General features: G+C 45.6%; 1 protein-coding gene across 1 annotated transcript in view; it reads right to left on the bottom strand.

Moving 5' to 3' along the window:
* The window catches only part of Snd1 (staphylococcal nuclease and tudor domain containing 1), a 410684-nt gene that overhangs the window by 64940 nt on the left and 331005 nt on the right, over nt 1-14739 (bottom strand). The gene's annotated exons all lie outside the window — the stretch shown is intronic.

Below are 14739 nucleotides of genomic sequence, written 5' to 3'. Positions count from 1 at the left end.
TCTAAACATATGTCTGATTTTTATCTCCTCTGCTGGCATTCAGCACTCCATGCCATCAGCTAATGCAGGCACTGTTCATGCCATTTCTAAATCCTGCCTCAGCTAAACTGCAAGGCAGCTTTTGGCTTAAAGCAACTCTATTGGTCTCCATCCATTCAGAAAGCACCCTTTCCCCTGCAGGGGAAGAATGGTTTGGACAGTGGATTCATATTGTTTCATCTTTGCTTTATATTGAAATGAAGTAAATTACTTTTTGGAGTGGGACTAAGGACCTCAGGAAATACATCAGTTATATGCATGTATGTGTGTGTATGTGTTTATATATACTTTAAAAATATTCTCACACAAAGCAATGTATCACAGTGCTTACAAGCACAGACTCTGGAGTCAGTCTTCTTGGGTAGGATCCCAGTACTATTACTTACTAGCTGACTTTGGGCAAATAATTTATTCATCTGCAAAGTGGAGACAATATTAGTATCTACCTTACTGCTTCACAGGTATTAAGAATTGAAACTTTAGCTACATCTATCTCACAATCAGCACAATGCCTGGCATATACAGTTGGCAGTTATTTGATGATATAGACCAAGAAACCACTTCCATTGCTGCCTCTATTCTTTCTTTTCTCCCCTTGGTATGGGGTTTTTAACCCAGGGATTCTTTTACCGCTGAGCTATATCCCTCAGTCCTTTTAAGCTTGAGACAGAGTCCCTCTGAGTTGCTGAGGCTGGCCTTGAACTTGGCGATCCTACTGTCTCAGCCTCCTGAGTTGCTGGGATTACAGGTGTGCACCACCACGCCTGGCTACCTCCTCTATTCTTGAAACTTGTCAACCAAAAAGAGAACATGCCCACTCTATTTCAGAGAGGAAGGACAATTATCTAGAAGTTGGGGACATTGTCATCTATAACTCAAATGCCGTGGGAAAGATGGTTATAATTTCCTTCCTAGCAAAATTCTGCCTTGAGCTCTGATCCTTACAGCTGGCCCAAGGCACTGTCTTATTCTAGGAATAGATTACTGTTTCTTGTGGTGAGCTAGAGAGAAAGTTCAGGTGCTTCTGCTGGTAGTGGTGTATAAGCTGAGGGGCTTGGACAGAACATCTCTACCTGGGAAGCCTTGATTCTTACCAAGAAGGTAAACTTCCTAGAGTCTTTGCCACCTATCCCTGGTTCTCTGTCAGGGTGAAGGAAGGCACTATTACTTAGAAGATGATAAAATCCTCCCTGACTACAAAGCCGTTCTAGGCCTAGGCAGGGAGGAGGGGAGCCAGGAGGGAGAAGGCTTTTAGCAGAGAGAGGACTACTGGGGCTTCCAAGCAGGACTGGAGAGCTTACTGGAAAATAAGCACTATAATTTGAGCAAGTGAGAGAAGAATGGATATGTGTGGTAGATTCACAGAGGCAAGGGTCTGCAATGCAGTTAAGAAGGAAAACCAGAGCAATTCCTCTGCCTTAGCAAGTACGAGGCTGGCTGGACCCAGGATGGCAAAGGACTGTTAGTGTGAAATTGATGGCATGGAACAGAGGAGAAGAAAAGCAGGGAGATCAACTTTCCAAGAGAGGCTGAAGAAAGAATGCAATTTGCTTTCCTAATGAGAGGCTAGAATTAGATTTTAGGATGATCCCAGGTTTTATCCTCTGGTATTTGCCAACCTTGCCTCAATACTTGGGATAAACCACCAACCCAATATAGTACTGCGCCCTCTCCTGGAGGCAGTCTGCTGCTTGGGGAAGAAACCTAGCCATCATGGTATTAGTACCCTAATCCTGACCTTGACAGCTCACTTGGGTCTGCTCTGAAACCATCCTCTCAATTCTATTACGGCACAGCCATGTGGGGAAAGGAGAGGGTGCAGCTCACTTTTTATTGACAAAGAGTGTTATTCCAGAGGGAAGGTGTTATATAAACCATGTTTTCCCATAGAAATGATGATGCCTGTGAGTTCAGTGCACATGGACCCCTGAAGTCAGTCAGAGATTAAGTTTAGGCCTGTGGCAATGTCCTGGGAGACATCCTCTCAAGTGCTAACTTACCAAAGCAAGTTAGCACTTGAGAGGATGGCATTACCTTCTCAAGAGTTTGGAACCTGCAGTGGGAAAGCACTGAGATGATAGGCCAGGTGTGAGGTCTGGATGGACCAAAGTGGTACTCAGCCTTTGAAGTTCATTAATTTTGTGTGTACCCACAAACAATATCAGAGCAATTACTAATGTTTAGATCAACTGCAAAGTGCCAAAGGAATAGTTTTTGGTCCACTTGTTTCTTTCGTACCCATCTACCTTCTAGATCCCCACTAATAAAAAACTCCCTTCATTTACTTATCAGGTCCTGCCCCTACCCCAGTCTCCATTTGAGTCCATTCACCTGCTGTGACAGGACCTAAGAAATCCTGCATGATCCTTCCATCCAAGAATGATGGCTCTTACTTACTTCTAACAGTTCACGTGCTATTTTTTACTCCAAGGCAGCTCCTTAATCTGTAGTCTCTTTTACAGTTCCTTTAAGGTCTCAGCTCTGGATTCCCTGTGTCTCTGAGCTGGTGCTGATTTAGTCACTCTAAAGTCACTCTACCTGCTCAGTGAGTCAGCAAGGAGACTGAGGATAGCTTTCACATACTCACTGTTCTTTGGGCAAAGTTTGGTTTCCTGGCCTCAGGCTACTTCTTCCCAGTCTTCAAGACCTGGTTTCCTTCCTTTACCTACCCACTCAGCCATGTTCATTAAGGCTATTCAGACAGCTGCTCACACTCAGATTCATCCCTGTTGGTAAACTGAACGAGTTATAGACAGCTCTCCACAGAAGCAGTTCTAGCCAGGACCAAGTGCCAGTTCTGTGGGTCCTGCGGCTGTGTTTGGAGAATGCTTAGTGCGTCTCTTGCAACAGCCCAGAATAGAGCTGAGGCCTCAGACACTAACAGCCTGTTCCTATAGCCTGGGAGCCACAGTGGTTACAAGTTATAATCTATTACCATTGCAAGAAGACTTAATTTCTGGACTTAAAGGAAGTCGGATAATACTTTATCCTATTAGCGTCTGCCTGTGTGAATTGACAATGGCTTCCTTCTGACATGACAGCATATTCTTCCAATTCATCTGTTTAAGGCTGGGGAGGAGGGAGTCTGGAGTAAGGAGGGAGGAAAAGAAAAGCCTAAGGAAAAGACTGTTGAAGGAACCAGGGAAAGACAGAATATTTTTCCTAATAGAAATGAGGAGAGGGGACTCGGAGGGCAGGGCAAAACTGAGCTCAAAGCTGTGGGTGTTTTGTGTGCACATGGGTCAGAAATAGGTTCTGAAGCCACAGAGAAGGATGAATACAGGAAGGGTAAGGAGCTGGTCCACCCGAGCACTTCCTCTTTCAGTCCACTGTATCCCCTGGTAGCTTTCCGGTCCTTGGATCTCTTTCTGCTTCTTGTTCAAGTCCACATCCACTCTAACTGGCAGAGTCATGTCAGCTGAGGGCACCTTTACCTCACAGGTATGTCACCAAGGCCAGCTGACCTTGGGATGACAACAGAGACAGAGTGTAGGTTTATAGCTTCTAACTTCAGGCATGCCGACACAGCCAAGAATAACCTCCAAGTTAATTCAGAAAATCTAGTTGGGTTGTCTTATTTTATTTAGGAAGAAAATGAAGCTCAGGGAGGTGTGCTTTGCATTCAGTTTCCCTAAGCTGGTGATGCAGAGATCAGATCTCTGGTCTCTGGGTTCTCAACCTAGCACTATCATTGAACACCAGCAGGGCCACCATGGTGTACAATTCCAGGGGACGCCATTTACAGAAATGGCAAAGTGATTAGTGCCCCCTGGAGCTTGTAATCCTGTGCAATCCCTAAAGGTCCTTTCTAGGAGGTGGGGGAGGCCAGTCCCACCAGTACTCTATTTGTGCTTAATGCTCTGAGACAGATGGTGCCCACTCATGATCTCATTTGAACAGCTAGAAATGGAGAAACCAGGCAACTTTTCCTTTCTCTTCCGCCATAAGTGTTCTGGGGCATGTGGGTTCTGATGGCAGCCCAGACAGCCAATAAATCTAAAGGTGCTTTATTGGTTAAGAGGCCTTGTCCTTCTTGCTACAAGAGCACAGGGCAGTAAGATAAACAACATGTACTCCTGTGCAAGGTAGGCTTAGAGAAGCTACATCATGTTAAAGGTCTGTTCAAGGTCATGAAGACCATTGAAGCAAAGAAGTCCGGAGTAATGCTTGTATCTCTTCTTGCCTTCCCTGGTGTTGTGTAAGCAAGGGGACCCTCAGAGGGAAAGCTCAGACAGCCCACACTGACTTAGGGACCTACTCTGAAACACGGGGCCAAGAACCTAGTAAACTGTCTTGCTCCCATTTCAACAAATCCTCTCCTGGGAAATGGAGTGACCCTGGCTATAATTTTATCACAGATTTAATTAGAATGTGCCTCCTTCATGATGATTTCAAGTGAAGTCCCAATAGAAACATTCTAAAAGAACAGCCACTTTCAGCAAAGCATCTCTTTTAACCAAGTTAATTTAGCAGACATTTGCTGTCTTGGATTGGGTGGAGTTACCTCTCTTTTCAACTTCAAAGCTGGGAAGAGAAGAGAGGTGGGGAATACAGAGAAATAAAGAGGAAGGCGGGGGCTTCAAGCAAATGAGTTTCCATCTATTAAGGAGCGGTAATTTCTGCTAGCTCCCCTAGAGACCAGTCCCCTCCAATAATGGCCTGACTCTAATGATTCCCACTCCTAAGCAACAGCCTGTGTTATGCTGGTGTTGAGACAAACTGTGCCAGAGAATTCCCTCTCTCTCCGAGGAACTGCTATCATTACGCAGAGAGATTAGCCAGCCAGGAGGATGTGCTCTTGGGGAGAGAGATAACCAAAGAGAATGCTCTTCTCTAGCAGGCTTGCTAGAGCTGACTTAGGACAGAAAAGAGAGATGAGAGGATAGCGAGAGGAGAAAGGATTCCCCTTCATGAGCAGACCAGTGGACTGGGGGAGATGGCCAGAGAAAAGCCTAGGTCCTTCCTGATGAGCTAATGAACTCAATGCAAGAGAAATGCTGCTGGCTGGGAGGCAGGTGTAGGTCTTTGGGGTTTGGGCTAAGGGCAGACATAATGGACAAAAACTGATAAGCACTTGAGATATGAAACATGGGAATTCATTGGAATCAAGGACAATTTTCAGGTCCCCAAGTATAGTACAGGGATGTGGTCTAACACTCAAATCCAAGTTATATCCATTTCTGGTGTAATCAGAGGAGGGTGAGGACTCATTTCATTCTGTCTTCTCCATTCTAACCACTGAAGTCTGGGGTGCAAGCAATAATGTGGCTCAAGTTATGGCTGTTGCTGTTGCCAGCTGGTTGTGAGAAGGGAGTCCCCTTATCTTGCCCCTGGTGCCTTGGTGACTTCCCTGTGATGGAGACAGACTGCTTCCAGAGGCTGCCTTGCCAGATGTGCCAGCAGGTAGCCTGGCCAGGGAGCCTGCAGTGCAGACAGATGCCCTGGGCCATATTCAGGATGGTGAGATCCTTTATGGTATTGTGGCTCAGCTCTGAGGCAGTGCCAGAGTGTCAGGGTAATGTTTCTCAGCTAGATTCATTTTCCCCTAAACCTCTTCAAAGTTGTGGGCCATGGAGGGAGGCAAATTTAATTAAATTACTGTGTCATACACTGACCTTCCTGGGCAAGGGCTAAAAATGGGCTCATGCTGACATGCAAACCCATCTGTGTACACAGGGCATGTGTTTCTTTGTGCTGGACTATCAGCAGCTGGAAAGGGCTGGCAGTGCCCAGGGCTGGACCAGGTTAGCTGGCCCCTTTCGCTGCAGCAAGGCAGAGGCAACAATAATCCAACCCAAGCCCCATATGGCTCTGATGACCTTTTCCTTTCCACTTAAAAGAAGATTGAGCAGCACTCCCTCTTTGTCCACCAATTCATTTCTCCTCAAATGCCTCTCTTGCTGGCGCTTAGGACTTTCCTGTAAGGCCCTGCCCATTTGCTGTACTGGTTAAGGAGTGGAGCTGCAGTGAGGTGCAATTCAGAAGACTGCATGGGCAGGGTTGGCTGAGCTTGGCAGGAGATGGAGGGGTCTCCCGGGCGATTCTCTGGAGTGCTACTTCAGCAGTTCCCTGTTGGCAACACCATGCTGGATGGAGAACCCTTGTTGTATGCCAGAGTAAAGTAGCAAAGCTTCTTCTCCCCTTTTGCTGCACAAATGTCATCCTGGATATAGGACTTGAGCAACAAACAGAGGCAAAGAAGACTGGGAGCAACCAGAAGCATCTGACAGTGGAAATCAGCAACCAAAACAAATGCTAGCAGTGCTGAACCTGTCAACCCCACAAGGTCACTTCATTTCCCTAGTAAGGCCCTGCCCTCGTGGAAGTTCAGTCTCCAGTTTGCAGAAAGCATAAAAACGCTGTTCTTGGATAGTGCTGGTGCTGAAGCCAGAAAAGGGCTTCTCTCTGCTGCTGTGAACCAGCCTGAGATGGAATCAATTGGTTTGTACTTAAACAGCAGACACCAAGGGTTGCATGATGGTGGCTTTTCCATTCACAGTCAAGACTGGGAAAGAGTCAACTGGGCAATCTTTTCTCAACTTGCCCCAGAGAATACAGAACTGTCCCTCATGTCTGAAACTTTACTGGATGCAACACGTGGGTAGCTGGGTACTGAGTGTCAACAGGAAAAATCTCCCTGGGTAAGCAGTAGCTGCATTTGTGCAGCCCCCTTGTGTGAAAGGAATCCTGGTATCAAGCAGACGCCTAGGGGACTGGAACAGTGCAAGTGACTTTGGGGCAATGGCAACCCTTCTACAGGTCCCTCTCTAGGTAGTTGATGCAATGTGAGAAGTCGGAGGAAGCTCCCCATTCCATCTCTAAGCCTCTGAATGGGCAGTAAGAACTGGCGTCCTTCCTGGAACTCTGCTATCCCCTGACACAATACTGAACAGCTCTAGGGCTGTTCTGACATAATTGGGGTGGGTGGTACTGTATCTGCCACATATTGTTGCTGGCTAAAGTTTCTGGCTATGAATATGATGGTTGCTTTCAGGACAAAGACAAATATTGCTAATTCAGGTCCTTGGGACCCACCATGGCAACCTGGACTGTGCCTGCAGGTCACTCTTGGTCTAGCATTTCCATATGACGAGACTTTCTGGACAAACTCAGGGCACTAAAATTTGGTTAGACCCAAGCAAAAGTGAGGAGATCTGAAGGAGTATGTTTCCTGTGATTAAGTGGTAACAAGAAGAGAAAGTGACAAAATTTAGACAAGGGATCTGAAACAGTCATGAAGAACATGAAACTGACGATATTGGTGAGATCTATCCTGTGGCTTTAGAGAAATGAGAAAGTTCCTGGGTACTCTACTCTGGTAAAGGGCATTTCCTGTACCAAAGTGAATAGAAGAGAGCAGACCCCAGCCCTAGGCTGCAAGTAATCGTAACATTTCAGTGGAAATAAGGCCCCTTAATTCCACATCACACACATGGAACTTTGCCTCTGAGGAGAGCTCACCAAATCACTGGCTTCAAATTCTAGGGATAGACAGGCTTCTGTTTTCTTTAGTCAGGATGTTATTGGTCCTTGGGTGGCAATAAAGATATTTCATCATTATTAATGACTGAAAATATTCTTATCCTTAAGTAAATATACCAGGCTGTATACAGAGTAGGTAGTTATCTCAATCTTGATATTCCTCTTTAGGAAATGGTTGCCTTGGGGGCTTATGCTGCTCCCTATTCAAGTAGCCCATGAACTCTTGAGAAAAACTTTTGAAATAATGTGTATAGTAGCTAAGTGAGTGTTAGGATGCATAATGTGAACACTGGTATTGCTGTAACACTGGCATTAACACTGCTGGGGTCCCTGAGGGTTAGAGATGACCCAAATGAGCCGGTGAAAAGGTTGATAGGTAACCCAAAAGAGCTAGTGTATTTATACAGCGTGGCCCCACTCAAAGGCAAACAGGCACTATGGTGGACAGTTGCTGCCAGCTTCCCTTCCTTCTGTAGGCTGTTGCCGGAGTGGGCGATCTCACTCAGGCAGAACCTGCAGGATGGACCATAGTTTTGCTGCTCAGCAGTAAGCCAACATGGGGAAAGGCTGAGGATACCCCAAGGCCGCTGTAACCAATCTTCCTCTTGTAAGTTTGCCCATTATGCTGGCCATATTTGTTATCAGTCTGTTTCTGTTAGAAAGGGACAAGGAGAAGGGAAACTATTTATTATGATGGTGTACTACAGGGTACACTGAAACAGACTATGAAAATGAGGAGTGGTGCTTTGAGAGGTTGGCCGAAGTCTGTGTTAAAAGGAGAAAGTGGAGGAAAAGAAAGGAAGGTGATTTTTGATATCAGATCTTTCCTCTGATTCTCTCAGTGCCCAATAATACTTAAGAGGCAGACAGGGTGAGATTAAGGCCATTTGCAAAAACAGATAAGCTTGAATGCAGGCTGTGAAGTGTTTTCTATACACACGAACACGAACTTTGCTCTATCCCTGTCCTAGGAATTTCAGATAATTTTGTTTTTCAAAAAAATCATGTCACCTTGGTTAATATGCCAGAATATGAACAAAGAGCTGTCTTCATCTTAGCCCCAGGCTGACCTGTAGGCAAGGCCTGGCCTAACCAGCCCCTTCATCTCAGGAAAGCAGGGCAGAAAGGGATGGGAGTGGCAGACATTGCTGGGTACGGCTGGGGCCATCTGCACTACTGTGAATCAAGGTTGGCTCAGACAGAAGGCACGAGGGAGGAGGTGCAGCTGCTGATGGCTCAGACAGCTTGGACCTGTCCAGGCAAACAAGCCGCTCAAGTGCAAGAACAGCCAGCCAAGTAGGCAGAGCACAAATAAGGACTTAAGGCTTGAAATATCTGACAAGATATGGAAAGAGGAGAGGAAGCTGTCTGGGATTTCACCTGGTGTCTGGCCTTCCTCTCACTGCTATGGTAGGCTCTTCTGCTACTTCTGAGTGGGGTGTGATGCTTGGGAGTTAGGCTGGAGCCTAGAATTTAAACTCATCATTCTGGGAACAAATTGTAGAGACAGCTCCGGGTTGTTCTCCCCCACCAATACTTCCCCCCCAAAATTACACTCTTGTCCACAGATAAAACTATCATTTTTCTGCTCATTTGCCCAAAGTTAAGAAGATAGTGGGCTCTGTGTCTACCAAATACACAGTATGGGAGGATTAGCTAAGGAGGGGTCATGGCTTCTCTGTTCTCCCCCATGCTTGGGGAAAGGGGTCCCAGCAGTGGGCCATGCAGGGAGGACAAGCATTATTCAAGCTCCTTCTAGTGAAGACTAGTCTAAAGGCAATGCTCCTCAGCTCCAGGTGTACATTAGCACTCAGGAAGCTGTTAAATATCAGTCTAGATCAAATAGATCATAATCTCTAGGGGTGGCCATGGGGACTTTGATATTTTAAAAAACATCCAGGAGATCAGAGACCTCTGCTCTAGACTCAAGAGGGAGGCAGGATAGAGGCTAGAAGCATTTCTTGAACATGGTTCTGCTTAAGCTTTCTTTCTTTATACTTTTTTCCTTTAGTTGTAGATAACCACAATACCTTTATTTATTTTATGTGGTGCTGAGGATAGAACCCACTGCCTCATCCGTGCAAGGCAAGTGCCCCATCACTGAGCCACAACCCCAACCCTGCTTAAGCTTTCTTTCAGGCTCTGGAGCTTGCCAAGTTTCAATGACTGTCTGCCCTGGAAAAACAAGGGGAAACCCTCCTTCAAACGTATCACCCACCTCAGAGCCCTAGGCAAAGAGGGAGAGAAAACAGATGGCTGAGATCCAGGAATACCAAGTGGGAGAAATAGAGGCACAGAAAGTTTATCCTTTATTCCAAAGCAAGTTGGAACAGAAACAAATGGCATCCTTCCCTCCAGCCATTATAGCCAGAAACCTCCCCAATCAGTCAAAGGCGGCACTACAGGTAAATTTAGGCAGGCTCCAGATCACCATGTGGTGGTGGTTCATAAGCCCAAATGAAAGAGAAGCTGATTTCTAAAATGTGAGGCTTGTGTCTCTTGGCATGGTGGCACTCCCTGCCAAGGCCTTTCCTTGGTTTGCTCATTCATTTGTATGCTTATTTAGAACCAAGGGCCAGCATCATGCTAGGTGCCAGAGAACTATGGAGATGAAGATTTGGTCCTTGCCTGGAGATGCTCAACACCACAGGCAAACAACTGAAATGGTTAGGCTGTGCTGACAGCAGGCAGTTGCACAGTGGAGGGCCTTGTAGAAAGCAGGCCAGAGCCAGGGGAAGCCTTTTCCACTGTCCCATGAAGAAATGCAGCACAGGCTGCATAGTAAGTATACAGTGTTACCTTAGAGTACCTGGGGGCTGCTTGCCCTAGAAGTGGACTAAGGAGGACATTTACCAAGTTGGACTCTGGATGCATGCAGTGGACAGTACTTGGACCTTGAATCAGATGCTGTGGGAAAGACAGAGATGCCTGGGCCTTCCTGCAGAGGGGCTGGGACATGGGTGGGGATGGAGTATAACTTCTGTACCTCTCAAGGTTCCCCTGAGAGTTGGGAGCAGGCAGCCACTCTCTCAGTAAACACATTAGTAATACTGTATGTATTCTGAGCTGGTTGAGTGACCTGGGCAGTTGTAGCTCTCCCTCTACTTCAGTGTCCCTTAGCAACACAATTAGCTTAATGTTTAGGTGTAAGTCACAAAGCCACTTAAACAAAGAACCAACAGCTTGCTAAGCCAGGGTCTTCATCAAGGCTGTGGTATACAAATATAGTATAGAAGCTTCTTGCCTGAGCTCCTGAGCTCCATTTAGTTTGGCTGCAGCAAGATGCTGTTTGTTTCGCCTGCTAAGCAGCCAGAGGAAACTAGCACTCGGGAATTGGAACAGGCACTGAAGACACAAAGGAGTCCCCATATATATGCACACAGAGCTGAGAGTGCGTACGGTGTTAGGGCTGGGGGAAGTGGAAGTTTCAGCCCTTCCGTTGCAGCCTTGGCCAAATCCCACTTGGAAAAGTGCTCAGTACTCAGAGGAGATGAGGACTGTCTTGTGGCATGTGTCATGATGCAGATGCAGCTATCTTCTCTTTTCCTTGTGAGGCCTAAGAGACCCTCAGGATGGGGCATGCAGCATTGGCAGGGGACAAGCAGGTAAAGCCCAAGGCATAGCAGTTCTCAGGCTGGTTATAGCAAGGTCACTCACTGGAGGACTGAGCTATCTAGCTGCCGCTCCAGTTCCAACTCTAGATACCTGTTCTTTGTGCCCATTCTATCCCTCAGAGTCAATACTGCTCACAGATACCTAGCCTGATAGATGAGGCTTATGTTACATAAAGCCCAAAGTTTAAGATGATCACCTAAGGTATAGGGATCCAAATTTAATCTCCTAAACTTATGATTAAGTCTTAACCTTAGCTCACATTAGAATCACCTGGAGAGCCTTAAAAAAAACCCTTAAATTTTTAATTAAAAATAAAGGTTCTACATGAAAAATTTGAATCCCTGAAAATAGTAATGAACTCCCATATACCCATCACCTAGATTCAATAATTACTAAAGTTGTCAACTTTATGTCACTTATCCCCTTTTCTTTGTTGAGGTATTTTAAAGTATATCTCATGCCTGATGCCATTTCAATCTTACACCCTTCTGAAAAAAATATGGTCATTTTCTTATGTAGCAACAATGCTATTCTCACACTTATCAAATTTAAAAAAGTTATTCTTTGGTATCAACTAATATACTTGAGAACTTATAATAAAGAGCTGGGCTTGATGAGGCCAGAATCTCTGGAGGGAGGCCCAGCCATTAGTAGCTTCCGTAAGCTTCCCTGCTTTGTGATGCCAATATGTTGCCAGGGTTGAGAACCACTGCCCTGGTCAATCTAAGATCATGCTGTGGGATCTTCAGCCAGTTCTATCAATGTCCTCTAGTCCCTGACCATGTGGCACACAATAAAACCTAAAGAAAATACAGAAAGTCATGGGCAAGATGAAGAGGAGGAAAACAAAAGCATAAAAAGTCGGCAAGTCACAAAACGGAATCCCTTGTATATTCCAAGGCTGTCCTCTGCTCAGGAGTTGAAGCCCACTCAGTTGATGCATCAGATCCATCAAAGCCTCGAGAAGCCTGGAAGGCGGGTGGTTCCCAGCTGCCCACGCTGCTTGCAGTCCTCGGCACCTCTACATTAGGCCAGCCTGCATTATTCCTCCTCCCTATTTCTAGCTCTTCTTGCTTCTGAACATGCTGGCAAACTTTAAGCCTTAGCACCTGGATCTTAGAGAGGATTAATTACATAGGCTGTGGTGGTGGGGTATGTGTGTGTGTGTGTGTGCGTGCGCAAAACTTCTTGGGTGTTGCACTGGAGTGTAAGAACCATATTCTTTAATTTTATTTTTCTCATTTAAAAAAAAAAAAAAAAACCCTAAACAAAACATACTGCAAAAAGATGAGGCTGTATCACTGTAGCTAAAAATACCTCCACTGAGGGCGTCCGCTCACCAGCTCCTCAATTAGAGATGCTACAGGGCCCTTTGTGAGTTGTGTAGTGTTGGCAGCTCCACGGGGGCTCTGGGTGGCTGGGGACAGTCCCTGGAGCAGTGACTTGTGACTGCTGGTTGGATGGGGTCTGGCAAACAGCCAATGAGCCTGCATTGAGACTTACATGCTTCAGGTAATTTCTAAACCCTTCTTGCTTTATGGGCCCACTACTTAAGCCAAGAAACCTCTTGCCCTCTTCTACAATGAGCCAGAATTATGCCTGTCATAATACCATGATCTCGACCTCCCCAAGGTTCACATGAGAGTCAGCAATGCCACCTAACCTGACTCAGGACGTCTGTGGTGCTGAACAGCAACTTGCAGCTGTGAGGTAGTGGTAACTAGATCCAGGTGAAGCCTCTTGGGGCCTCAGGAAAGGGCTGGCATCTGAAGGAACACTGTGCAGAGGCATGGGGCTTCTCAGCTTTCTCTGGATCTCTTTCTACGTTGTCTTGGGGTATAGGCCATTTAGTCCAACATGCTCATCTGTACTGAAGAAGATGCAAACTCAGGGAGGTGAAAAGATTTTTGTCAAGTTCACAGAGTTGGTAAATGGAAGAGTCAGGAAACATGGCAATCTTAATAACAAGTGATAACTATGTCATGTTACCCTAATAACTGGATTCATTCTAAGCATTCAACAAGTGTTGAAAAAGCTATGGGAAAAGGTAGCTTCAGTCCAAGTGCCAAAGGGACCAAAGAATGTCAGCAGAGTTGCCTGATGACCTGGGAATTCTTTAATGCAGAGGTTCTGAGGAACTCAGCACCTGAATCAGAGGTTCTGTGGGAACACTGATAACTCCACATGTTGTAGTCTTCAAGTAGACATGAATGGTCTTCAGCCATTCCCTATTTTTTGTCTGGTAGAGCAGGAAACATCTGGTATAAGTTTGACTAGGGCCTGTAGGAGAAAAGTGGGCAAGAACAAGGCCATGGCCAATTTGATTCAGGCATCGACCTCCTTTCTCATTTCTTGTGTGTGATCCTTTGAAAGCTTAAGTTAAAAGGATGAGGGTAGGTTCAATTCCTAGTAAAACACACTCATAGGATAAAAAAAGGACAAGGGGCAAGGGTTAAAAAAAAAAAAGGTTGAATGGGAAAATGCATTAAAGAGGCAAATTTCTTCAAGAAGAGTACAATGTAAATCCAATATTTCCAGAGTGCTTAGTATGGACCCTTGCTAGTCTAGAGTCCTGCACTGTTCAACATGGTGGCTGCTAAGCACATGTGCCTATTTAAATTAAAATTGAGCTTCAATGAAGATTCGGGTTCTCAGCTATACTAACCACCTTTCAGATGCTCAATATCTGTAGGCAGTGGCCACAGTATTGGACAGTGCAGATAAATAAATTTCCACTGATACAGAAAGTTCTGTTGGCTACTCATTGACTTTGGTTGTCTTCTTTCATTTCTTGATGGCTACAAGTAGCTTCTCAAACCCATCGGAGGAAGAACTAAACTCAGGAAAGCTAGAGGGTACCATAATCTACTCTCTAGCATGCCATTAAACCTGAAATCTCAAAAGAAGCTAAGAGCAAGTACATATGAATCTACAAGTGTACTAGGCTCACCAGGTCATAACCCTTCGTACCCCATGCTCTGTCTACACATTCACAGCCACTCTGACCTTTGCATATTTTATTCAGTTTCTATTTTACGCAGTTTTAATTGATGTTTAATATAGCTTAACTCTGCATGGTGTTCCAAGCCCCTCACCAGGGGGCCGCTCACAGGCAGAAGCACAATTAATAGCAATCCCCAGAAAATTATGCCCTGTATCAAAGTTGTCATTGCACCATATAAATGCTTATTATTACTATTGAATTCTCCAGCCCTGACACCTCCCTGTGTTTACTAGGTAGCAGATAAACCTCTGTTTGTGTCTTCCCTACTCTACCACACCACCAGGACTAAATATAGCCCTTGTGTGTAAGTTTAGTTCCATTTAGCTGTTTTTAAAAAGGGGAAAAATCAGAGTTAATAAAATTGGTGGAAAATGTGATTTATTTCTCCCCCACTTGACAACCCCTTAAAAGACATATGACCTCACTACTGGCAAAATGGGGAACCTGCCTCAGCTAAAGGTAGGGAGTCTCCCACGTTGTCAGGGCTCCCCAGTCTCCTGTGATGAAGCAGGCCCCTCAGCACTGCATACTGGAGCTAGAGATAGTGCCTTGGGCCCACCTTGTGCTAGGGAGTTCCCTAAACAAAACAATGTAACCTG

The sequence above is a fragment of the Marmota flaviventris genome, chromosome 1 (assembly GCF_047511675.1).
Source record: "Marmota flaviventris isolate mMarFla1 chromosome 1, mMarFla1.hap1, whole genome shotgun sequence".
Taxonomy (NCBI): domain Eukaryota; kingdom Metazoa; phylum Chordata; class Mammalia; order Rodentia; family Sciuridae; genus Marmota; species Marmota flaviventris.
This window is presented reverse-complemented; position numbering and strand designations above follow the sequence as displayed.